Raw genomic sequence first — 25,522 nt, forward strand, 5'->3', positions numbered from 1 at the left:
CATTCTTATCTGAAACAAACAAAAAAAAGAGAATATTTCTAGGCTTCATTTCAAGTGCCATATTTTAGGATGCTGTCAGTTTGTTCCATGTTAAAGGAAGGCATTATAATGTGCATTATGGGTCTATTATTGAGGTAGAGATTCTGGTCTTAGTAATACATTTTTATCAGATTGTCTTGTTAGGAATGTCCTTGAGAGATCACACATCATATGCAATTTGAACGCAGTGTTTGCGTGATATACCCCAGCTCCATCTGATCATATACTGAGTTACGTGGGTTAGAAAATGGAAGAACCAGTGCACTTGTCATTGAAGTGCACCTGCTTGATTCATCAAAACAAATCTCTTATTCTGAAATATATTGTCGGTACCATTATTAGAATGGAGATTGGAACTAACTGTTTAATATAATGCCTGTATAAAAAGAATGTGTTTTAATTTAAAATCCTGTTCGATACCCTAGACAATAATAAAAGAAAACAAAATACATAGTGAAAATTATGTCTACATTTACATAAGTGTTCCTCAGAAATATTGTGGTATGCTTTCCTGTTACAAGAAGAGGTCTTAGAGGACATTGTAGCTGTGTTTATCCAAGATTACCAAAACTAAGCAGCTTTTTGTTTGCTTCATAGCTCATTCCTCAGACCAAATATCTTCGGTTTCAAAATTTTAGCAAAAGTTCAAAGCAAAACAATTCACACAAACATAGAGAAAAATTGATATCAAAGAAAAGAAAACTTCTTGTTTGAGAAAATTTTGTTTCAGGCTTCTTTATCTTATTTCCTTTCTCTAAGTTTGATCATAAATGCAGACAGTTTCTAAACTTTCAGAAAACTGTATGGCAACCCCATCTGCAAACTACAAATAAGTCTAATATATCATAACTGACTAATTAACATTGTGCTGTACAAAAATAGCTAAGAAAGTTCTATTTCATATTAACTTATAAGGGGTAAAAGGCTATACTATAATCTAAATAGCTGTGAAAGAATGATTTTCTATTCAGATTAAGCAAACACTTATGAATTTAACATTAAGCTTTAACTTTCTAGGATTGACTCTTACACTTTAGCAGATACAATTGCTATATTTCACTTCAAAAAGAGCCACAAACTATTCTTTTACACTAACTATTATTGTTTTAAATAACCAGCAATATCACTGCAAATAAACATTTAAGCTTTTCTTACTTCAGGTATTAGCTGAATTAGCAGTTTCTTGAAGCAGGCACAGTTTATTCACAGGTCTGTCCAGTGTACTGGTTGTGGTTTGCACACAAACTCTTCTGACTGCACCTTTGGCACCTGGCATTGTCTTGAAGACTCAACCCGTTACCCAAGAATAGTGGGGTGCAGCATCATCTACAATTAAATCAATGTTCCCTGGCTCAAAATTTCTTCTTGCTGTAAGCCATTTTTGACGTTCTTCAAGTATTGGTAAATACTCTTTAGACCATCTTTTCCAAAACAAATCAGCCATGTATTGAACTTGCTTCCTGCGTCTTTGAGTATACTGGTCACTTTTAGGGAAGAGTTCAGGAGGCATGTTGGGTTGTGTCTTCATTAACAGCAAGTGATTGGGTGTAAGGGCCTCCAAATCATTTGCGTCATTTGATGTCTTTGTGAAGGGTCTGTTATTGATGATTGACTCAACTTCACACATTACTCATTGGAGACTTTCATCATCAAGTGCTTGTTGGTGGAGTATTGAGTTTAGAATCTCTCTTATGCCTTTGATTTGTCTTTCCCGTACTCCACCTTGATGAGAGGCAGATGAGTGGATTGAAGATCCATTTGATTTCTTTCTTCATCATGGTATTTCTTATATTTTCTTGGTCGAGGTTTTTAATTCCTTCGTGTAGCTCTCTTTCTGCTCCAATAAACTTTGTTCCATTACCTGAATGAATGATTTTAACGTGTCCTCTTCTGCAAATGAATCAACGTATGGCATTGATACAAGAATCGGTGTCTAAGCTATGTGCAATCTCAATGTGTACAGCTCCGACTGTTAGACAAGTGAAAATTACTCCATACCTCTTGACCAGACTTCATCCTCTTTTAACTTGAAAGGGTTCTCATTTAAATACATGAAACATTCTTACACATCAATACTGCTTTTCTACTAGAAACCAGAAGCCACGTCATTTTTTTCACAGGCTCCTGGAATTGGTTGTGAAATTTCTCAGCATTGTTGGTTCCTGCATTTTATTTAGAATTTGAATGTGATTGGTTACCACCTTAATGAAGCAATGATGAGGTGACGGACACTGATTGGTTACAGCTCATGTTGTCTTGCAGATAACAAGAAGAACGACACTTATTTCTATGCCATATTTTCACAAAAACGATGTAGCTCAAAGTGATTTACAAGATGTCAAAGAAGTAGTTACATTCAAAGAAAATGAAATTAAGATTATATAGGAATAACAATGTATAAATAGTTTACAAAAAATAAATAATACACACTTACATAAGATAGATATACAATTAAGAGAATTATAATCCTTAAATATAAAATTGCTTCTTAAAGTCTCTAAATGACAGTCCGATGATGATGTCAAGAGGCCAGGGAGGACAGGAAAACTAAATCTGTAGGAGTTCCCAGGCCAAAAGACCACCCCAGCCCAACTGGGCATTCTACCATACATAAATGTTTTTAAGTCGTTCTTTATTGGTTTTTTTAAGGCTTCATCTAAGAGGATTCGATGCAGTGGGTCTCATGGCAGGGTGGGGTATCCACTTTCCTTCAAATATTCAAAGTGCACAAATGGCTGCACAGAACTTTAATAAGGTGGTGGTGGAGCAGAACATCATCACAGAAGAAAAGATTGGAAAAGAAAACAGAAAAAAGATTAACAAAGACTGCATGCTCAATGAAGAGTATGATAATTTTATTAAGGGTAGACCTAAACTGTAACTATGAAAGAGGCAAATAAAGCGGGCTTTTAGGAGTTTTTAAAATGATCTACAGTGGTAGCCTGGAATATCTCTATTGGTAAAGTATTCCAGATTTTTGGTGCATAAGCAGACTGCTATCAGAAGATCTAAGGTTTATAAGATCTAAGGTTTGCCTGGAATGTAGGGGGGATAAGCAATCCAGAATATAGGAAGGAGCAAGATGATTTAAAGCTTTATTTACCATTAGTAATATTTTAAAGTCAATTCCAGAGGACCCAGGTAACCAATGTAACAACCATGAAGCAGGTGAGATGTGCTTAGATTTTCTTTTTCTGGCTAAGATCCTTGCTGCTGCATTCTGGAACAACTATAACTGACTGCTATCTATCTTAGGTAGACCTGTTAGGAGTGTGCTACAGCTGTCTAGCTGACTAAAAACAAAGGAGTTCTAACTCTTGCAATGTTCCTTCAATGGAAAAATGCAGTCTTAGCGATGACAAGCCTCTATCTTAAACTTTATTTCTCTGTGAGCCAGTCTTCAATAATACAATGTATATAGAGGGCAAGAAAAACTAGCAAACAGATTTATGCTACTCTTGTTATGAAAGACACGAGGAGGTCAAAGTGCATCTCATATTACATATTACAATGAAACCCACAAAAAGGATATCAGCCTCCACTAAAAATCAAACAGTCTGTACAGAAAAAAGAGACCTAGAAGGTGCTGCTTCTCTTGTCTTCTTTACATCTACTCTACAAAAGCTGAGATTGTTGCTTGATTGTGTAATCATCAGGCTACATTCCAGCAGTGTCCTTAAATCATTTGGTAATCAGCACTGGCACATGACAGATTACACAATTAAGGACACATCGGAAAATTTAAGGAGTATGACAGTAGTAAAGTCCAGAATGATGTAATTTATGGCTGATAAACTATAAATAGCCTGGAAATCAATGTGGATTATTTACAGCAAGAATTTGATATGAGCAAGAGTATTAAACATAACAACAAGAGATTACTCCTGTCTGTTAGTCCATAAAGAATTCAGATTAAACAACTGATCAAAATGTTTCATTTCATTAATTTATGTGCTAAAGACAGACACAAAAAATTGCTTACGCTGATGGTCCACTTCTACAGGGAAGTGAACAGAGGAAGGGATGGAGTATTCTGCAAGTAGCTGATCCCAATCGTCTCTGAGGTCCTGTTCACACAAGGACGTTTTTGTTTAACAATGCAGACATTTGCCTCCACACTACCCCAGCATTTTTAACCTCTAAAAACAAAGACATTTGAAAATGTTCTCCAGACCCGTATACTTCTGAAAAAGCAGCTTCACCATTGCTATGTGGATGGGCAGAAATGCAGTTTTTCAATAGCACAGACTCTAATCATACCGTGATTGGTTTATGCTTATTGCATTTCCCTTCCCTGGTTGGTTCCTCCACATTACAACATCTCATTCCCTGATTGGCCACCTTCCAAAGAAGAAAAACATATTCAAACGAAGCAAACATGAAAGAGTTGCTTTGCATGGCGCTTGTACTGCTGCTTACTTTAATGCATCTAAACTGCATTTTGTACAGTTTGAATGCTACCTACATGTGCAAAAGTGCACTACAGTTTTGCTATAAATGCCGTGGTTGGCAGTGTTTCCATTCGTTCAAGAATTTTTCCATCGATATGCAAATGCCCAGTGTAGGAAAATGCCTACCTCATAAGGACAAATGAGTCACAAAAAGGTTTCGGAATGGCCACCAGATATACATAAAAAAGCTGTCAAAAAAGAAGGCAAAAATAGGAACATCTTTACAGACAGGAATCCAAAACAGAAATCCAGGCTCAGGGCTGGTCTATAAATATGGCTGAACAGAGGAAGAGGTGGAGTCAGGGAGGCAGGAATAGGAACTGATGTGATAGGAAGATGGGTTCTGGGTACCTGATATGATTTCATCAGAGGATGCTGGAAGTGACGTCAACAGCGGGTGGATTGGTGGTGATGTCATTGACAGGCAGGGTCTTCAGCTGGTCTGCAGAAGGACAAAAGGAGAAAGGATCAGGTGACGGTGCCAACACCCTGAGAAATAACACCATTTGAACCTACAGTATAAACCATCTCCCATGTGCACGCGTGTGACAGCGGTTTTAGTCTTTTTAGTGTGAATGGAGGTACTTCCATAAAATATGTGAAAATACTTGAGCGGACAAAGATCATTTTCATTTAAAAACAAGGCAAGTATTAAGAGTTTGTTTGCAATATTTTGGGCATAGCATGTTATGCAAATGTGTTTGTCATTTTTGTATTTCATTTATCATTGACTCTCTCTAAGAATTCCAGTGTTTTGAATTTTGTGATTTTTGACATGCTTTTTCAAGTTCTGAATTATGATTATTTTCTAGTGCTTTTTGTTCCTTGATATTAATTGTGTATCACCTTGTGTCTGAGCTTTCAGTTTATTCTTATGGACTCCTGAGATGTTATCTTTGGACCAGGAGTCTTTTAAAGATCAGCATTTTGAATGAAACATCTTACAGTCTTCTTTGTTTTCCCAAAGATTGGTTTTCTCCCTAGTTATCAGAATGATAACCAGAATATGAATAATGTTTTGACCTGAAGCAGCATCTTTGGTGAAGCTCTGCTCTTTACTCTAGACAAAACTGAACTGCCTTTCCTTCTTCTTGGTTCTTCTTTATATTATTATGGGGTCTGCAAGGTCAGACTCTTGTCTTTGTTCCTGACCCACTTTGGCTAGCTTGGATTTCTAGAATTCCTAGTTGATACACACATTCACTTTCTTAATAATAATAATAATAATAATAATAATAATAATAATAATAATAATAATAATAATAAATTCTTTCCATTTATATGGCCCTTTTCTCTCTTCTCAAAGTGCTTTACAAAGTGAAAGGGGATCCAGTTCAACCAACACTAATGTGCAGCATCCATCTGGATGATGTGATGACAGTCATTTTTCACCTGTATGATTACCACACTGTTAGGTGGTGAAGGGGTGAGAGACAATTAGCCAATTAGAGATAGGAATGTTTTGTGTAGCCAATTACATTTATTGAGAGCTTTTCTCACACTCAAAGTGCTTTACATAGACAGAGGGGAACAACTTCAACCACCACCAATGTCTAGCACCAACCTGGATGAAGCGATGGTAGCCATTTTTGTTGTCAGTACGCTCATCACACATTAGCTATTTGGTGGTGAAGGGGTGAGAGAGATAGCCAATTAAAGACAAGGAATGATTATGGGGCCAGAATGGATGAGGCCATGATAGGCAATTTAGTCGGGACATTGAGATAAACCCTACTGTTTTTGAAAGATGCCCTGGGATCTTTAATGATCTAAGAGAGTCGGGACGTCGGTTTTATTTATAGCTTGTGTCCACCACCTGCTATAATAGCACACTGGCTCTCCGTTTTCCATTTAGAAAAGTCTGGATTTTGGAGCAAAGTTTCAACAATTTCTTGACAAGGTGGCTGATTGTGACCAGCAAGCACATGTAGTCGTGCTGTTAGCTCAAACATTCAGGCGGAACTGGTTAGAAGGCATACAACATGCAAGTTTCTGAATGGGGCAAAAACAAGAATCTTTATTAAGAGTGGGCAAAAAATCAAAACCTATCATTTTTAAGATTTTCAGTATTAATCCTTAATCATAAGGGCGTCTTCCTTCTGTTTGGTTTAAAATTCTGATGGGAGAATCTGCAACCCATTCTCTTAAATAAGATGGCAGACTATACGTCACAAATTGCCAAATGGGAAGCAATATCAGCTTCTATGGATCCAGGAATGATTCCAACCCAAATGTGACCAAGAACACAGTGAAAATAATGTAAAATAAATAAAAAATAAGCTTAGAGAGAAGTTAAACTCAGAAAAACATTGCACATATTCTAAAGTATCATCAGACATCAATATATCCTGAAAATTCCAAATGCAGGGAGTGTTTTTATGACGCCACTAGTCACTGTTATATGCAAGGCTGAGCTACACTAGTCATACAAAGGAGATAAATAGGTGTTAGGTACGATCACAGTAGGGATTAGTTTCTCATCTCTTTATCTGTGTCTCTTCATACTCACCCAACTGTGTTACTTTGAGTGCGATTGCCTCACACTTGAAAAATTAATCAACTACATGTTTTGATTTATTTAGCAGGGAGAGTTCACCAGAGGAAGCAGTAATTGGCAATGGAAAGTGGCAAAGGGAAGTGCATGTGAGTCAGCAACTGTGTGTAATGAGCCAGGAGCAAAAGTTATATTTGAAGGCAGCACCGTGACAAGCGAAAGCTCAAGATTGTTCTAGAAAAAAAAAGTTTCTGCTTCTTAAACTGGCAAGATAAAAGTGACACTGAGCTCTGTTCAGAGCAGCATACTTTATGTTTCATATCCTCACAGGAAGATACTTGACAACAAAATGTTAATCTGGTTAGTATACTAAGACTGCTTCCACATATTTTAAAACAGTTAAGGACTTGGGCTTTCTTTCTGTATGTACTCTGATCCATAATACAAACATATTTTATTTAGTTTGATGCTTTATTGTCATGTGACTTTGGGGAAGGATTAAATAAAGAATCTCTGAAATACACCATGACTACAATCCCACACTGAGATGTTACAGATGAGTGTTGAAATCACTTCAGTGATCATTTTGATGTCAATAAGCTTTACATATACAGCTTTCAATTTAAATGTTTGACTTGGAAATTTGTCATACTTCTTTTAATCATGTCCCTTTGTTTTGTATTTGACTCATAAAATATTCTGACTGAGTATAATGAACATAATTATGAAAATATGTCATCCTTTTCTAATGATGCAGCTCTCCTTTATTTGAATGAATTCAGTTAATAGACTACTAAGTGTTAACTAAATGCTAATTATAGTGGCGTGCAGGGGGCACACCAGCTCCCCAAACCTGACACAAGCAGACGCAGGCATAAATTCAGCAACACACACAGTTTTTATTCAGCTGTGGGAAACGCTTTGAGCTTTCTTGAGCTGAATGGCCTGTTCTTGTCTGGATTGTTCTAATCTCGATCCTCCACCTACTGATAATTGTGTTAAAATTACAAGATGGGAAGAGGAAGTGAAAGCAGTAGGAGCCTGGCTGTAGTTCTTGGCTCTAGCATTCTACTCTGCTGCCTCTGAAACCACCTGTAGTCTACCCGAGTCACCCCACTTTGTAGCTTTTAGTGTGCTGAGCATTACCTTGATATTTGAATTTTTCTTTTGGATACTGATTCTTGTTTTTTGCTGCCTGTCTGTGTTTTTGCGTCTATCTCTTTTTGAGCTTGCTTATTGGATTTGGAGGCAACTCAATTCAATTTATTTTGGAATAGCACTCTTGCTGTGTGCAGGCTCTAATCACTACATAAGTTCTATAAACTTACATAAAAATATTTGTTTTTTTACCGCCGCCCTCAAATCAGGCAGCCAACTGAGCATGAAAGGGCATCACAGCTGAGTTTTCATGCATGGAAATGTCTGTTAGGGAGTCATGCTGAGGGGTGAATCCCTCTGAAAGTGCAGCAGAACTGCAAGTTCCTTGGACTATCTACCACAGTGTTGAGTAATCTATCCCGTTAAGATGACCAAACTTTCTCAAGCTGTCACCGTTTCTTGTTTTATTTGTTCCTGGAAACCATTTTGTGCACCTGACTGGTAGACATCCCATCGGATTAAGCAAGGCACACAACATCTGTGTGAGGAGCCTTTTGTTCCTATTTGTTTGTGCTGTTACCCAATTCACAATCAATTGGCATTCCTTCTTTCCTCTTTTGCTTTGCCGTGGCTCATTTACTGGTCTGTGTCTGAGGTCAGAGTCAACTAAAATGTTTACTGGAAGTTGTGACAGCTGTGGGATTTCAGAGTTACACAATGCATTACTAAGTAAAGGAAATGAATTCCCCTAAATAAGAGGAAAATGATCCACATGGAGTGAGGTCATCAGCGGAGTCCTTCAGGGCTCTGTCCTTGGACTGTTACTTTTTCTGATTTATATTAATCACATAGATTTTGGTTTTGTTAGCAAACTTGTGAAATTCACAAATGATGCTAAAATTGGAGGAATGGCCGACACTGAGGAAGTAGCAAAAACAATTCAAGAACACTTAGACATGCTTCAGAACTGGGAAAACACTTGGAAAATGCAGTATATCCTAACTATAGGGTCACAGGGGTCTGTGCACACACTACGGACAATTTGGGATCGCCAATGCACCTAACCTGCATGTCTTTGGACTGTGGGAGGAAACTGGAGCACCCAGAGGAAACCCACGCAGACATGGGGAGAACATGCAAACTCCACGCAGAGAGGACCTGGGAAGCGAATCCAGGTCTCCTAACTGTGAGGCAGCAGTGCTACCACTGTGCCGCCCACGCAGTTTAACATACATGTACAAAATATGAAAAGCGTTACACATGGACAAGAGGAATGTCAATTGTAAATACAATAAGGGAGATACTGTCCTAAAGGAAGAAGCCACTGAAAAAGATTTCGGGGTTTATGTTGAAAGAACATTTTCGTCATCTGGGCAACTGGTAGAAGTTATTAAAAAGGCAAATATAATATTAGGTTATATCATAAAAACTGTTGAATATAAATCAAGGAAAATTATGCTCTGACCATATAATGCATTAATGACATCACATCTGGACTATTGTATGCAATTATGGTCACATGCTACAAGAAAGACATAGCAGCACTTGAAGCCGTGCAGAGAACAACAACCAGGTACATCCTAGGACTTAAGGACAGACGCAGAGAATTAAACTTGTATAGTCTCAAGCGGAGGAGACAGCATGGGGACCTAATCCATGTCTTCAAAATACTCAAATGCATTGACAAAGTAAATCCAGCAACATTATTTCTTGATTTGATTCCTGTAATTTGACCTTTGCATTCTGTTTTTGTTGTGTAATTTAAATAAAAAACATTTACTTCGGTATCCTTTATATTCTGTGTTTCAATTAATCTTTGGAATGCTGGACGTGCCTGGAATGTGCTGTGCTTTATAGGCCAGTGCACCATACTGCAGTCCCACAACTTGGCTTTTACATCTGAGGTGTCAATGTTGAGGGACTGCACGCTCTCCCGTCCTTGTCAGCCTGCCATGCTTCTGACATAATTCTTGAAGCATCTACTTCACAAATCAACACCACAAACTTTAAGCAGCCTGGCCAACTTTGCTGAACAGAATACCAAAAGAAATGTACCCTTTTCTTGGGTGGTGTGGACATTTGTTATGTCTGCCTCTGCAATACGTGATATAGACATGCTGAAGAAAAATATTTCCATCTGAAACAATTCACTCGCCGTATGAAGTTCCATTTATGTCACGTCAGTTCTTTTCCCTGGTCGATCAGATAAATATTAGTTTGGTACGGCCAATCATAAAGAATGTTTTATTTACTCTAAATGAAGAATCTGCTGTGTATTTTTTTATTCTTTTTAGTCTCAACTACTGAATTACCACCTCCTGAACAATGTCCCCTCTAAGATATGTGCATCAAAAACCTGTGCACGAAGGTGAACAAAGACCATAAAAGAAAACCCACATTTATTGATTGACCCACATTTATAGAGAAAAGCCAAGCAAAATGACACCTTTTATTGGCTAACTAAAAAGATTACAATATGCAAGCTTTTGAGGTAACTCAGGCCTCTTCTTCATCTTGCTTGAAGAAGGGGCCTGAGTTGCCTCGAAAGCCTGCATATTGTAATCTTTTTAGTTAGCCAATAAAAGGTGTCATTTTGCTTGGCTTTTCTCTACATTCATAATGACTAACATGGTACAACACCCTAGTCCCACATTTATACAAAGTTATGAAGAAAACAGCAGTTCTAAAAGTAAGATTTTGGCTGCATTGACCAGGTGCCTATAAGGCAGATTATGAGTTATGTTTGTCATCCTCTGGAATTCATAATGGAATTATTATCTATGGTGTGTGAAATTCATAAACGAAGCATTCAGTTCTTGAAACTTATCCATGTGATGATGAGAGTGAAATAGCTTAAGACATACAGTATGGTGAAATGTTATTTACGCAGCTTGCAGTACAGTGTGGTAAAGTGAGGTTCGCTGCTGATTGGCATCTTTTTAAATAAATAATCACCACACTCGCGTCTTGGAGTAGGCGTGGTAGTGTGGTGAGAGCAGTTCCTGGGTTTGTGGGAGTGGATGGCCCCACAGTAAGGGTACAGGTGTGGGATCATCATTGACCCTAATTGTCACCGGGAGCTGCTAATCGACACAGCTGTGCCACGTCCCCATTTTAAAGCAGGAAGTGCGAGTGTGAGGAAAAAAAGACAAGAAAAGAGAACGGAGGTGTGAGAAAAAGCAGGCAGAAAAAGAGAAAGAGAAATAGAGAGAGGGAGAGGAAACAAGCTGATGAACAGAGTATAAGCAGGTGGAAGGGAGTGAAGCCCTAGGAGGAGCGAGTGGCCACCGCTCAGGAAGGAGCTGTGGGTCGCTACTGTTGAGCGTTTTGGGAACATCAGTGACCATGATGCTCAGGGGTGCTTTCACCAGATGGAAATACAGTACATTGATGCCAGGTGGAGCCTGGATTGGCAGTGGTTCGGGTGGAATAGGGCTCGGTTGGTGCCTTTGGGTGGCAGGGGACACAGGCCAGAGGAGATAGGTGTCTGCACCTGCTGGTTGACATCTCTCCGGGATGCGAGGTCCAGATAGGATAAGCCGGAGTGGCTTCACTTTTAAAGGAAGGCACCAGGGCTTGCAGAGTTTTAATGAGTTACCTGCACTGCGCTGTTTTAACCTCATTTCGACAGATTTTTCTATTTATTGATTTTTAACCTCTACAAGAACACCTTTTTTATGAATTATTTATTTATTGATAGTTTGGAGCATTGTACTTTTGAAACACTTTGATTTTGAGTTGTTTTTAATAAACGCACTGGAGCACTTTGCACCTTCCCCTTGCTTCATGTGGTGTCCTCATTTGTACAACTCATCTTGGTCATGTCTATCGACGGTGTCAGGATCAAGAGGCTCCAAAATGAGAATAGGGAGCAAGGAGCCGGACCCACACCGTCACATACAGTTGTACTGATTTAATGAATAATTTAATTATAAATTTAAAATTGTCAACATCAAGAGGTCTAAAACGCAAGAAATTGCAGCAGCTTTTAATTCTGAATGGCTTGAAGAAACTATTGAAACAGATGCCCTGATATGTGTACTGCGTGAAATACTGAAATATGACAAAGGTAAAGGAGTTTTATGCTTATACTTTCCAGAGACTAAAGCACCCGGAGGGTGTGGGACGATGTGTGGAAACCTGATTTCTTGAAAAGTTATCTACCATGCAAGTCACATTCTTGCTATGTAAGAAGACTTAGAAGTCAAAATCCTCCTTGAAGAGAAGATGAAGTCAGGATGTTGTCTGAAAGACGCACCAAATAAAGACAAAAAGCAAATTAGCAATGAATGGAAAGATTTGAGTAAGTTCTTTTCTAATTTTAGTTTCTAGTTTTTCCCTGTGATCTTTCACATTTACCCATTCTGAGTAAATCCTATCCAGATCTAATGATCCTCCATACTGAAGATGGCTTTAAACCAAACGTTATGAACATTATGAACAATTTCTTTATGTTGTTTTTAAATTTGTCACTAACTAAAACCACACTCACAGTCTTCACTGAATGCCAAGAATATTCCCGTAATATTCAGTAATTTCACTGAATGTCATCATTCAAATGACAAATGTCTCTATATCTGGAGAACTGATTTTTTTAGCAAATAAATAATTTGAAGTCATTGTATTGCTGAATTACAACACGTTTCTCTGCAAGACATTTTTTGTACCCAGATTATGAATCTGTTCAATTCCAAAACTGTACTCACACTGTGCTATTGCTGTACATTCAAGCGCTGGCCATTCCCCAGTTTCATTTTCCAGATGCAAGCGTATGGTATTGATGAAAGGGAATATGAACTGAACTATTTTCTTCAGACATTTTCTCAAGAAGACTGTTCATTTTATCCAACCATTTAACAGTGTCACCAAGGTACAGTTTTTGGATCTTATTCAATCTACCCTGTGCAAGATGGTAAGCTTCAAATGATGTCCAACCATATTTTTGAAATGTAGATCATGAAGATATTTGCAATAAGATGTTATTCAAAACTTAAAATGTTACTTGGATTTGTTGGCTGTTCAGTGTTTTATAACAACACCTTGAAACTGGATAGTTATATTTGAGAATATTCTCGTAGAATATCATAGTTTGAAATAATTGTTTGAAATGCAAAATGTCTAAATAATCAGCACAATTCATTTAGAGATCTAAAAGAAACTGCATCACATTCTAAAGCATTTGCTAGTTCTTGATGTCTGCATAGTTTGGTGGAAGACTGAAAGAAACCCTATGTTGGCACTTCTAATTAAGGTGTTAACATCTTTGGTCAATTTGACCTCTTTCCAGGCTTTTCAGCTCTCCAAGTCTTCCCACGGTGTTGCTGCACTACATGTGTTATACCCTTTCTCAGCTGCATTGCAACACCATTTGGTCAGCCCAAAATAATGCAGGCTCAGTTCAAAGTAAACATTCTTATTTTCACATGGTCAAGCTTACTTTCTTATATAATTCTGTGATGACTACTTAGATAGTGTCACAAACGTGTGCATGGGAGGCAATCGATGGGCTTAAATAAATGTAGTTATACGCCGAACCAGGGGGTGACAATGCGCACTAACACGTTCTCTCTTTCCTGTCAACCCACTATGAAACTGCCATATTGCTCATGTATTTCGGTTCAGTCATGGACTCAGTCTGTTAAGACGACTCAAGTTGCTGTTTTTTGCCTTTTTCAAGTATATGGGGTGGACACACCAAACATTCATCTTGGTTTTGTTGCTTCTTTCTACAGTAGCAACACAACCCTCCAACTTTAACATTCCAACGAATGAGGTCACTGGTTTATATTTAAAGTTGAGTATCAGGTCTTTATTACAGTAATATAAATGTCTGTGCTTTCATGAAGAGATAGTATATGAAACATTATTGCTGACTCAAGTTTATGTTTTCCTCTCCTTCATTGTCAACAGGCTATATCTCATTTATAGTGACTTTATATAGTCATAATTTCTTAATATTTATCAAATTTTACTGTGTGTTTAAAGAAGTTTAGTGTTTGTGTATAATGTTTTTGGGTTTCATAATTTACTGTTATTTCATTACCAGTAGCAGCACACTGCACGATAACATGCAGTGAATACACTTGACTTGAGCATTTCTAGTTTTCATCCTCTTTCTCTGTACGTTTAGAATTCGTTTGCTCAGAAGTTGATGTGCTTGCTGCTTCCTGTGCAGCTCTTCTTATCTCCACCCTAGCGGCCCACCTCTTCTCTTCTTTTGTCGGCATCTTTTCGCATAAAAAACGATTAAGTCAATGTTTGTGTTGCAATTACTTAGTACGTTTTCTTTAATTTTTTACTTAAGTTGGCACTTAAGTCTTCAATCTGCCTCAAGAATGATTTAAGATCTGAAGAGGTAGGGGAAGTGACGGCGAAGGTGGTAGGGATGAGAACAGCTGGCATCTGTACGTATGCACCACACAACCGCCCTGCTGGCTGCTGATGAGAATTGATTCTACAATAAAATAAAATAAAAATAAGAAGAGGAATAACTTTGGAGGTCAATCGTCACCCTGAAAGAGGATAGTAGACGTCACGTAGTATATGTGTACCAACTTTCAGGTCAATAGGTCAAACGGTTTGCGAGTTACAAGTGATTTAAAATCCTGGACAGAGAAACAAACAGCCATGGTAGCATATTATAAATAAAGAAAATTGTAAGTTTTTTGTACAAAAGTCAGTGGTGAGTATAGTTTTATTGCTGTCCTTGGTGAAGGTGAAAATGTTGCACTCAAGCCATGGATGCTATAAATATATTGCATGGAACATTGAGGAGGTGGTTACTTAAAAGAAGTGGTGAGGCGGCCTTCTGCTGTTATGCACCTAAAATCTGGAATAGCCTGCCAGTAGGAATTCGCCAGGCTAATACAGTGGAGCACTTTAAAAAACTACTGAAAATACATTATTTTAACATGGCCTTCTCATAACTTCACTGTAATTTAAATCCTGATACTCTGTATATCCAATTCATTATAATAACTATTCATGGTGGCTCTAAAATCTGTACTAACCCCTACTCTCTCTTCTGTTTCCTTTTCCGGTGTCCTTTTGGTGGTGGCGCAAAAGCACTGTGATGTTCCAACAGTGATGGATTAAAAGCCAGAAGTCTGCATGACCATCATCATCAAGTCCTTCCTTGAGAACCCTAAATACAAAGAGGACTATTTCATTTATGTTAGGTAGAATGCCCAGAGAGGACTGGGTGGTCTCGTGGCCTGGAACCCCTGCAGATTTTATTTTGTTTCTCCAGCCGTCTGGAGTTTTTTTTTTGTTTTTTCTGTCCCCCCTGGCCATCGGACCTTACTCTTTTTCTATGTTAACTAAAGTTGTCTTATTTTAAATTTGTTATTTTGTCTTTTTTTTTTTCTTTTCTTCATTATGTAAAGCACTTTGAGCTACTTTTTTGTATGAAAATGTGCTATATAAATAAATGTTGTTGTTGTTGTGTGCCCCTCCTGGACTTTCAAGTGCGGTGCTACATTGCTATTATATCAAAGAGTGGCAGGGGTATTGTTTTGAGTCTGAATGTTTGTATATCCTGCATCTGTGATTGTTGACAAAATGTTGCCCCCTTCCCAAAAGAATTTTTTGCCACAGTGGATGACCACTGAGCCTAATTATAGCTGCCAGATTGAATGAACTGCCTTGCTGCCAGCCACAGCCACACTTTATGGCAGACGTCCTCAATCCCAGTCCTGGAGGGTCACAGTGGCTGCAGGTTTTTGTTCTAACCTGGTTCCTAAATTATTGGAATTCTTGCCAATAATTTAATTTCATGGCTTGTGAGTGCTTTAACTCTGCTATGTCAGGTCATTTTCATTTCCTATATTTCTTCCCCTTTCTAAGGATATTATCCAAATGATTTGAAGGCTAAAATGAATGAGTAATTCTCAATCCTTCACCTTTTTCTCTTCACTTTCCTTCCAAGTATTTAATTAAACCCAATAGTGCATGATAAATACACACAGGTGTAAATGGTAACAAGCTAAATGGAGAAATGCTGGTCTCTTTTGTTATTTGCATGTTATTGCTAATTAGGAGCAATTAAAAACCAACACTACAGCTATTTAAGACTAAAATAAACAATAAGGGTTCAAAATCTTAATGAACGAGACAACTAAAGTGAAGCAGAAGTGTTACTTGAGCAATAAGTGCTTCTTATTAAGCAATTGGGTTGGAGCAAAAACCTGTAGCCACTGCGGCTCTCCAGTACCATGATAGAGGACCCCTGCTTTATGGGGTGGTGATCTGCGATTTGGTGTTTCCTCCAGAGATGGCAGTACTGAGCAGCACAAACCTGTCACTGAATCACTGAATGGTCGATGTTAGCCTGCTGTCCTGTGTGTACAAGAGCAGAGTAATCAGCATTGCTTGAAATAACATTGTTTCGAGGAAGCTCATTAAGCATTTAATAGCTTAGAGGTAAGCATCTTTAGAATAAAACCCTCTTTCATAGGAGACGTCACACTGGCATGGTGTACTAGTCAGTCAACAGCTGTTTGCCAGTTTACCAAAAAAAAAAAAAAATACTGAAGGCCCGACTGCTTTCTAACTACACTGCACCAAAATCACAAACTATTTTTTATTTTTGAAAAGTATTCCAGTTTCCCACATTAGATTAACCTAGAAAAGTTTAACCTTGTTCCTCAGGTACCATTGTAGTTGCTGGAATGCTTTTTAAAATATTTATATGTCAAACACATTGATTTGCTTTGATGAATTCAATGGATTACTTTTGCTCTCATTCTGAACAGCATTCATTTCTTTGTTCATAACCCTATATGTCTCTTTATTCATCCATTTTGTAATTGCTTTGTCCTGTTCAGGGTTGCAGGAAGTCAAAGAGTATCTGATCGAAGTGTGGGTCCATCATTTGGAACGCTCATATCCACACTCACTTATTCTAGACTAGTTGAAAATATCCATTTACTAAATGGAGGTGGCTGGGAAACTGGAGTGACACGAAGACGAAGGACAAGCAAACTCCACAAAGACAGGAAGTGGGCCAGTGTTCCAATCCCGTCTCCTTCAGCTTTCCATTTGCAGTGTTAACTACTGTGAAACCGGGCCATCTGCAACATGTTGTATTATTTGTTTACATATCAGTCACTTTAGATGTATTTTTTTGTACAGACAAATTATTTAGAATTTTCTCAGTAATTCAAAGGCCATGATCATAGGTGTTTGCAACATTCTTCTTTTCCATTTTGAAGTTACAGTTTGCCTCAATAGCTTAGATGAATTTTTCAAAGTAATAACCTCATTCTCCAATCAGTGCCTCTGAGTTTCAAAGCACTATTTCATTTCTCACTGTACTCATGCAAAATGCAAATATTAAATTTTGCAAAGCACTAAGCACAACTGCCGTTGCATTTGAGAACGGCATGATGGTCTAAACTGATTATGCTTTTGTTTTTTTAATGTCTATTTTATACTAAAATGAACATAGTTCATTGTATAAATCACTGCATGCAAAATACAAAATACAGTCTGCAGGCGCTGAAGACGCACGTGGTGTCAATGAAACAGCCATAGAAGGTCCCGTTCAAAAGGAAAAATGAGAGGGTGAAAGTGCTACGACACCTTTATGTACAAGTAAGGCCAAAAAGTAAGGGTTTTCTTTTCCATGTGCCTACATCAACATATCTTTCAGTGTAACACAATGTGAAATGAGGCAGGTGGGCTGTTACTGCCTTGTTCTACGCAGTTTGGATTACAGTATGCTTTGTGTGATTTGCACAGAGTGATGAAGATGGGGGCAAGGGACACCCCACATATGTTTGTAAATGTTGATGAGGCTGGAATGAATCTGGCAGGAACATCATAGGGCATATAATCCACAGGAGATGTGCCAGTGCAGCTTGGGTGGTAACATATGTGCAGCAATATCAGACAATAATAATAATAATAATAATAATAATTCATTACATTTCTATAGCGCTTTTCTCAGTACTCAAAGCACTATCCACACAGGGAGGAAACCGGGAAGCGAACCCACAATCTTCCACAGTCTCCTTACTGCAAAGCAGCAGCACTACCACTACCACAGCACTACCACTGCGCCACCTGCGCCTCAATGGTGCTATCCACCATAATTCTGCCATTGGACCTTACAACACATAGCATCTTCTTGACTTCCTAAATGACCAATACAAGGCTGTCATTCCAGATACAGTGTAGGTGAAGCCTGACTTGCCATGTGATTTCACCACTACGGTGTACTAAGAGAGAGGTCTTCTGCCCACCAGCAAATGCTCATGGAGTTTCTACCACCTTATTCACCTTTCCTTAATCCAAATGCAGAATTTATTTCAGCATGGAGGTGGAAGGTGTATGACCGTCAGCCATATACCCAAATGTCCTTACTGGAGGCAATTGATGGCTGACATGGGACCAGAGATTTTACCCTCAGAGCCTTGCAATTCATTTGATGTGAAACATTGTGGCCCTAGAGACAGAAGAGAGGTGATGGCCAATAAATTATATTAGCCATGTCAGTATTTGCGTTTCAGATACTGTTGTCCAGCCTGTTTTGCATTTTCTTCATATTTTGGTACATATTGTTGCTACAATCCTGTAATGTCAATTTGTTACAATTTCCCACACTTTACTCAGTGTGAATAACCAGCCAGAAATACAACAAAGGTTTGGGGCAGTCACCCGTATAGTTTCCCTGCCTGCAAAAGGTTTTAGTTTGCTTACTGTGTGTACAGGTTAGAGTTCAAAGCAGAACTGTTCAAGTATGGAGGATGAGGGGTTTTTATAGGCAGTTCACAGGAAGTGACATCCTCGGGGACGGGACAGGAAGTGACGTCCTCTGAGCGTAATCAGATACAGGCAGGATTTCTCGTATTTGGTCTGTGGAGAGTAAAAGGAGAGGTTCAGCGCAACCGCCACCCCCTGCCCTGGCATGGAATTGCCGTTTTCTGGTCCCTTTGGTTGACTCCCAATCGCACGTGTATGACATCAGAATCACAAATATTGTATCATAATAAATTTTTTGTTCTTATTTGTGTGTGTGTTGAACCATATTTTGCATTCTCAAAACATGGCAAATCATGTCCAGTTGTGATTCAGTACTTTGCATTTTTCATATCAGTGTTTACACAATGAACAAAGAGTGCTATCCGTTATTTGGTAATAGTGTGTCACTATAGGGAATCATCTTTAGGGCTCAACCGAAGTAAGAATTACCACCCCAAACTGATAGGAGGCACTGTCACTAACTGTCCATACTCTTCTGCATGCACCTCTAAGACGACACGCAATGCGGGCATATGACTCCTGCCAATGGTGCCCAGAAAAGGCTCCTCAACTTCCGGTAGTGACACCTGAGCTTGCTGGAGAACGGAGCTCCTGAGTGACCTAACTTTATGTCAATGCCTGATCTGGCCTATTTTCTGTTGTGCTCTTGTACATTTTATCTCTTTTTGTGTTTTGCTTCTGTTAGCCATGGTGGCCTGGTTGGCACCCTAACTGTTACCTTTGGACTTCTGTCATCTTTTGGGTGATTACAGGTGATTAAACAGTTTATGCCTTGAGTGCTTTAGGTACTTTTGAACACATACCATAGTGTTGTGAGAAACACTATTACTGTATTAAGGATTGCATTTAAGGTTTTGAGAATGATGATAGCGTTTTGAGAAATGCGTCCAAGTGACTGAGAAAAAGTTTGAATATTCACTATATTAATAAAACTAGCAAAGCCCTGATGTGAAACACTGTGGTGTGCCGTGGTAGATAGGCAACAATAACTAACAAAGTGTGTTTTAGGCTCACATTCATCCACCCCTGTATTTTTTTACATTTTTCATCCACATTTTATATCACTGGGGTTCTAATAGGTTGACATGAGTTCATGAAGGAAGCTTTAGAAAAGTTCTAAAAATTCAACATAAATCCATTTCTGCCTTACCCCACAAATCCATCACATATCTGATTGGCCTCGCTTGCCACTGTCACAGGATTTTGTGTTTCTACCTCCCACCTACAGTCAATGTTCTGCTGCCTGATGCCCCACAGTCTGTTGATCTTCTTCTGTAAAGGTACAGCTGTAGATCTGAAAAGTTGCGACCTCATCCATATGAACTGACAGCTAAGACCAATTCCTTTTTTTTTTAAGGCAGACATAAGTTTTATCAAGATTATGCATCACTACGGGATGAAGTCTTTCATTATGAAGAAAGGAAGTGTTGATACGTTGAACTGAAGCATGAAAGTGCAGAGAGGAAATACTGTGACAGAATTCTCGACAGCTCTTGTCAGTATGTATCCAGCCTGCACGGCACCTTATGAGTTTCTTGGAAATTAAGAGTACAACTTCTAGTTAGAGTGAATAAGGAGTTGAGTTTGAACTCACAAGAACCCTTTTTAATCAAAATGTTGACCTTTTTGTAATGGAGTCAGTGAATCTGCCTTCACTCAACTGTAGAGATTTGGATTATTGAGTTGTATGTTTTTCTTACAAACTATTTTGCTGTAAAATTCAGTCTGTTGTACAAGAAAAAAAAGTTGTTTTTCTTTCCTGACAAAGTAGTGCAGGAAAAAAGAGGGCAAAATCAGTTGTGAGAAGTGCAGACATCTGGGAGAGGCCTGGAGTTGAGCTGCTGACCCTCTGCATCGAGAGGAGCCAATTGAGGTGGTTCAGATATCTGACATGGATGCCTCATGGACACCTTTTATGGGCAAGACCAGCTGGGTGGAGGTGCCAGGGAAGACCTAGGGCTTTTTGGGAGTTTTATGTCTCCCAGATGACCAGGTGTGGTAAAGAGAGGTCAGTGACTGATTAGCATCTTTTAAATAAATAATTGCCTCATTCACGTCTTTGATTAGGGGGGTGTGGAAGCACAACAAAACCGGTTCCTGTACACGAAGTGGGAAGGCCCTGCACTTAGTGCACAGGTGCAGGATCGCCTGCAACCCTAATTGGCGCCAGAAGCTGCTGATTGCTGCAGCTGTGCCACGTCCCCATTTTTAAAAGGGAAGTGCGAGTGTGAGAGAGGAGAGAGAAAAAACACGAGAAGAGAACAGAGGTTAAAGGGAGAGGCGAAGGCAGGAGATGGAAGGAGCCAGTGCGAGCGAGCTAAAGAAAGCGGGCTCGAGGGATAGAAGGCAGGCAACTGGGAAGTGAGCCCCTGGAGAAGTGTGTGTGGCCGATACTCAGGGGTGGTTGAAATGGTTCGCTCTGGCTGAGCAGCAACGAGGAAAGGGAGTGACAGGGAGTTTGGATGGCTCACCACATAAGACTGGGAAGGCAGTGGGGGTCGAGAATGCCTGGGAGGAAAGCTACAACATGAACGTCATGGCCATTGGGGACCCAAGCCTAGGTCCAAAGAGGTAGCCTTACCATCGCTATGGGACAACAGGGGACCCAGACCCGCAGAAGGTCAGCTGCATCTGTCAGTAGGGCAGCTCCTCTGCTGTAAGGCCCATATGGGATAAGCAGGGGAGCCGCCAGTGAGCAAGAAGAATGCACCAGGCTTCATAGAAAAGATTTTTCTATTTATGGGATTTTAACCTCCACACATTGACAGATTTTTATAGATTATTTATTTATTTAGAGAAGACTTTTGAAACACTGCACTTTTTGAACACTTGTTTTGTTTGGACTTTTTTTATTAAAAGCACTTGGACTTTTCACCATCCCCTTGTTTGATGTGTTTGTCCTCATCTGTTCAGATCATCCCAGTCATGACTATCAACAGTGTTGGGTTCATAAGGCTCCCAAAAACGAAGAGGGAGCAAGGAGCCTTATGATCCCACAGTATTATTTGGCATGATGTAGCCTTGGAAAGGGATGTACGGGCATCACTGCTAACACTGTTGTCCCTGCTTTTGGATAAGTTGTAGAAAAAGAAAGATGAATGAATGAAGTGGTTAGCACTGCTGTCTTGTAGCTTCAGGAGACTGGGATTGAATCTCAGCCAGTTCATATGTTCTCCCCATGTAAGCTTGAGGTTTCCTCTGGGTTGTTATTGTTATCTCCTGCAGCCCAAAGCCATGTATGTTAACTTAAATAGTGACTTTAAATTAATTGGCCACCATTAACTGAGCTTTAGCATAAGCAGAAGTGTATCATGGTTTGGACAGGCATCCAAAGGTTTGGTTTCCACTTTACACCCATTGCTCTGCTTCTTCGTGATCTGAAAATGAATTAAGCACATTTGTCAATGAGCAACTAAAAATTACTTTTTTGTTGAATATTACAAATGTTGTATTTCTCATTTTGTAATAACAAGAATTTCAAATGACTTTCTAAATCATTCTAGAAGTACAGTTAGTGAGGAAGCAAAATGTATTATAGAGAAACATGAAGGAACTCATCTAATAGTCATGTAGCTAGGATTGAGAAGGAAATAAAATTATAACACGCATTCTGAGCCCGATGCTGGAGGCAGACTGCCTGCATTTGGCAGCCTCTGGTCTTGTCTATCACATTTGAAAGTGTCATCTTTTTTGGCATCCTGGGAGTTCTGAATTTGCCTTCTAAGAGAGCACAGCACTTTGATTTTACTGCACTACTGATGCTAACGTCACTTGCTAGACAGTGTGGAAAGATCCACTTAACTGGTGTTAAATTCATTAACAAACATTGTCAGCAAATTAAAAAGGAGCTGACTGCTGTGTTTCGTTCCCACATGTTTGAAAAGAATATGCCTTTTCTGCTGGGTGTGTTTTTTATTGCTGGAGATTCAGTTGTGTGTAGCAATTCGATGTGCATCAAAAAAAAAAAATACAAGTCAGGTTGATTGGTGACTCTGAGTTGGCTTGATATGAACCTGCTTAATAAGTGACTGGCATACTGTCCAGGGTTATTTTCTGTCTGGTGTAATAACAGATGCCAGAAAAGGATGGAAGGACCTAAAAAGCTTCAATATGCCCTATTCATATTGCAGAGGATGGCCTGATACTAAGTGGAAAAGTAAGCAGAGCTACAGTACATTGAAAAAGTATAACATTGATGTTGTTCATTCAACGTAAATTTTCTCTTTCAAGCAACTTAAGATTAGTCATTTAGTGTTGTAGCTTGAAATATTTGGTTTGTTTGTACCAAAGTAAGTTATGGCGGAGGGAATAAATGTAGAAATCCTATTTCAGTTAACTTAATATTTTAGTTTGTTCGTGTGCTGTGTTTGAGGGGCTGTTTGTATATTCTTCCAATCAAACTTTCCAGTGTGCTGGCTTTCCAACTGCCAAAAAAGAAGAACAACTTAAAAAATAGATTTAGTATAAAACAAGTGAATTGCACCCAATCACTCTAAATGATTTGCCTCAACTTAAAAATTGCGGGATCAATAAGCTAAAAAGAATTATATTGGTTCAGATTGAAAATATTAAGTGTGAATCATCACCTTTTTTTTCAGTGTACACTGTAAACCCTGCAGTCCAAATAACTTAATTCTCTTAAGCTGTGTAAACTTAAATCTTTCTTTAAAGTTCCACTAACTTAAAAATGTAATGTTGTTCTAACTGGTAATATAATTTTGAGCTTTGTAAACTTAATTTATTTGATGATGTACAACTTAGTATTGGATTAAGTACCTAATACTCAGAATTATAAAGTCACTGTCACTGTGAATTCTCGAGTTATGACGTTAATATGTCTGCATTATTACATCTGTTCTATGCGCCTCCACCACTGCTAAAGAAAAGAAAGAAAAACGGAAAAATGCTGAGTAAGTATTTATCATAATAATATAGAATATAAACTAAACAATAATCATAGTCTTGTTAGTTTGTTGATATGTATGAGTCCAGTGTGTAAAAATGAATTTATGTGTCCTTATCCGACGACCTTGTCGTTGCAATAGCTCCGTGTTATTTCTGTGGTAGAAAAAAAGTCAAACTGAAGAAGTGTGGGTGAACAGCCAACAAACTCCGCAAATTTTTGGCTCTTGCTAAATTACTCTGTCATTTTAACGGTATGACGTAAGATATGTTAAAACGTTAATGCAACTAGTAGCTCAAAGTTTCTTTATGGTTATCAATAAGTGGTTTATTACCAGCAACACGCTGTGGCTTTCAAAGGGTACTTAATGACATGCATTAAATGTTAGTGGCGAGGTGGTGTGGTGTCGTTCTTGAAAGCGTGAAAGCTCGTTGATTTTCTGTTTTTTTCTACTTTTTTTAAATCCTTGTTGGAAGTGGAGTGTGCATTTTGAGAAGTTCTGATGCGAACTGAAGTGGATCCTGCTAACCATTTATGTATTTTTAAGATCTGAATTGAAGGTGTGGCTATTATAGCAGTAATGGTATTTAAAGGTATGGATTGAATGCTGTACTGAGGTAATTTCAATATTTTATGTATTTCAGTGAGGTGCAGTTGAAAACATTGCAAAAACTGTTTTAAAAATCATTAAAACAGAATCAACTCGTATTCAGCTGAGTCACAGAGCTGCCAGTGCTTCAGTGAACAGGTTTGATAATTTGATTACATTGATACATTTGTGATATTTGCCCGGACACCACCAGTCGAAGACCACATCTTTATACAAAATCTCTTTATTTTCACAGTTCTCCTTCACACAACAACACAGTCCCGCACAACACACTGTGCCTCTAGCCGCAGTCACCTTTCTCTTGGGCCTTCTCTCTCCTCATCCCTGGGCCACCTGTCCTCTCTCTCCAGGAGCTTCGTCCTGCTCCTGCTCCCGACTCCAGCTCTCTGATAGGAGGGAGACGGCCCCATTTATCCTCACCCGGATGAGCTCCTGGTGCTCTACCTGACGTCACGTCCTGGTGTGGCGGAAGCATCAGGAGAGCACCCGGAAGCACTCCGGGTGACTCTGGAAGGATCGTCCTCCATGGGTGTGACGGAAGTAAATAAGTCCCGGGCTCCATAAGGCTTGGGGCATCCCCTGGCGGTGGATACAGGCCTCCACGGACTTGAGCCTCCCTGCTCCCCTTCCGTGGCCCTCTTCTGCTCCAGGGTGGTTGCCCCCTCATGGCCTGGAGGACAAATATACCACCTCTTAGTCCCTCCAGGCATCCCGGCCGGGTCTGACCCCCAGCCATGTACGACACATTTTAAAAGTAACTGTAAATTTCAAAATCAGAGTCTTTGTTTAATTGTGTTGATTATTAATGTCATAACAAAAGAGAAAAGAGAGAAATCTACAGTACCTCTGCTTGGAAGGATGATGCAGACCACATTTTCCCTGAGATGACAGACCATCATCCAATCCAGCCCACCAGTGAAAGAGATCCTGGACCTCTGGCCTGCTCTGTGCATAGAGTCTGAGGTAAAGTGTTTTATCTGTTGTTTCAATGATGCTCCAGTGCTTATATGTCCCGTTCTGTGTAAATAATATTTAAATTGAATTGATATGTACTGATATTCTATCACTGTTTACTTAGGTGTATGCAGAATTCCAGTGGATCACAAACCAGAACCTGCGCAACATATTCTATGCAGAGCTTGATCGTCACATCCCACGCTTGA

General features: G+C 39.1%; 1 protein-coding gene across 1 annotated transcript in view; it reads right to left on the bottom strand.

The window, feature by feature from the left end:
* The window catches only part of cdk8 (cyclin-dependent kinase 8), a 1,217,851-nt gene that overhangs the window by 630,068 nt on the left and 562,261 nt on the right, over positions 1-25,522 (bottom strand). The gene's annotated exons all lie outside the window — the stretch shown is intronic.

Source organism: Erpetoichthys calabaricus, chromosome 4 (assembly GCF_900747795.2).
Source record: "Erpetoichthys calabaricus chromosome 4, fErpCal1.3, whole genome shotgun sequence".
Taxonomy (NCBI): domain Eukaryota; kingdom Metazoa; phylum Chordata; class Cladistia; order Polypteriformes; family Polypteridae; genus Erpetoichthys; species Erpetoichthys calabaricus.